The 2,287-nt window shown below is 41.8% G+C and overlaps 1 pseudogene; it reads right to left on the bottom strand.

Annotated features, from left to right (window-relative positions):
- Positions 1 to 1,330: 1,330 nt before the first annotated feature.
- Positions 1,331 to 2,050, bottom strand: LOC100947159 (annotated as a pseudogene).
- Positions 2,051 to 2,287: the final 237 nt, after the last annotated feature.

The following is a 2,287-nucleotide window of genomic DNA, read 5'->3' as shown; positions in this document are numbered from 1 at the left end:
GCTTAAACCAAGGGCAGGAAAGAACCCGCCTAACCACACCAGGATGGTTACAGCAGCTTCATATGTGTCTGGGGTCCTGGCCCTTGCGCAGGGATTCTCTGCAGTATGGTGCAGAGGAAAGCACCTTAGATTTAAAGCCAACTGACAGATTTTATCTCTGGCTCAGCACTTAATATATGACCTTAGGAAATGTCTTTTTTCTTTTCTTTATTTATTGATATTTTTTAATTGATTGATTTTTGAGGTAGAGAATCTCCTCTGTTTCCCCAGGCTATAGTGCCCTGGTCATCCTAGCTCATAGCAACTTCAAACTCCTGGGTCCCAGTGATCCTCCTGCCTCAGACTCCTGAGTAGCTAGGACTACAAGTACCTGTCCCAACACCCAGCTAATTTTTCTATTTTTAGTAGAGACAGGGTCTCACTGTTGCTCAGGCTGGTCTTGAACTCCCCAGCTCAAGTGATCCTCCAGCCTTGGCCTCCCAGAGTGCTAAGACTATAGGCATGAGCCACCACACCCAGCCAGGAAATTTCTTATAACCTTGCTTTTACCATCTGTAAATTGAAGATAATTATATCCACCATAACAAGGTTGTTCCAAGGAATAAATTAAAAACATATACACATTTCCAATTTATATGTGCCATGTATATAGTAGAGCCTCAGCAAATGCTAGTGAATTTCTACCACCATCTGCATGATCAGGACAGCCACCACCAACAAAAAGTTGTTTAACAAATGTCCTTGTTTCTTATCTTTCCATTCTTTTGTCCATGTTGCATACATTGCTCTCTAAACTTACCACCCCCCCCAAAAAAAACCCAAAAGACCCTCTAGAACCTTCAGAGAACTCACTCCCTCCTCAGCACATCCTATCTTCCAGATACTCTGACAGAAAGCTCTCTCTTAACACCTAACTGAAATCTGAGATGCGGCCATGGCCCAGCATCTCCCAATCTATGTTAACAGAAAAGTATTCAGGAAGATGTTAGCAGTGGAATAGAAAATAAAATGAAGCCTTTGATTTCCACTCCTGACATCACTTCAGACCAGAGATTTTGAAGAAACACTGAGATACAAAGAACCCAGGAAGTCTGTGTGAAATATTTTCAAATATGTTTTGAAACATGCAGCGCATAGCAGAGGTAACATGACAATAAAGAAAATCCTCATAACCTCCCCCCCGCCAAAAAACCACAAAACACCAACTTAAAGAAGTAAGTGCTAAGTAGCCAGGTGCCCTGAGGATGCCTCCTCTTTACTGGCAACCTGAAATTTCCTTTTCTTTTCTTTTCTTTTTTGCCATTTTATTTTTATGTGTGTACACATTTGCTTAAAACTGGTGAATTTCTAGGCCAGGTTTAGGTAATTGAAGGTACTTCATAAGTAGTTTATATTGTCTAGATCCAAGGTATGCTGTACACACAGGCTGGAGCAAAATGGGAAATAACATTTTTCTAAAGATAGGCTTAGAAATTCTAATCCAGTATGTTAAGATGTTTCCGTTTTCTGGGAGCCGAGCTGACTGATACCTGGCTGCTAGGACAGCATTCACTGGTATAGCCAAGAAAACAAGATACCGACCGCCAGAAACAAGACCAGTCAATCCACTCTGGGTTACAGTACAGGTTTCACAGTTCAGTTCGCCTGTAGTCAAAGGTAAAGTTACAAAACTTCTGTAAGCTCTTTCTGTTGTCAGAAATGGAAGCACTGCCATTGGTAAGCCAGGCAATACGAGCTTTTGTCACACTCAACATGTGTCAAAAAAGACTGGTAGATATTACGCCACAAAGAGCAGCATTAAGTCCGATATATATTGATCCATGTTCAAGTAAATTCCTTTTCTGTTTCTGGAAGCTGGTTAATTTTTCTGGTTATGGTAATGAAATATGTTTAGTTTTCCTTAGTATCATCTGGTTTATGATTTTCCATCTTGAGCCTTGTGCTCTCCTCCTCTCAGGAGCCGCTGCCCTCTCCGATTTTCCTTAGCTATGCGCGGGATTCACTGCAACATTTGTCCAACTCTCCTGGGCACAGCCATCTTTGGCAGACATGTGACTCCATCTCCTGAAATTTCCTTTTCAATGAGCTTTTCCTGGAAGAAAAAATAATATGTAAGGGGACTACAGAAGGTGAAAAATGAATCTGAAACCACAGCAGGAATCTGAGACCCGCAAAAGCTCAGTGAATGGATGAACTGAAAGAAAGAACCCCACAAAGGGAGGCAGGAAGTTTGCCTGTCTTAGTCTTAGGACAGGAGAAAGGGAAGTGACACCAACTCAGGTAGATC

The sequence above is a fragment of the Otolemur garnettii genome, unplaced genomic scaffold (genome assembly GCF_000181295.1).
Source record: "Otolemur garnettii isolate 467f Iridium unplaced genomic scaffold, OtoGar3 scaffold00073, whole genome shotgun sequence".
In the NCBI taxonomy this organism is placed as follows: Eukaryota; Metazoa; Chordata; class Mammalia; order Primates; family Galagidae; genus Otolemur; species Otolemur garnettii.
Note: the sequence above shows the minus strand (reverse complement) of the source record. Positions and strands in the feature narration are given on the sequence as shown.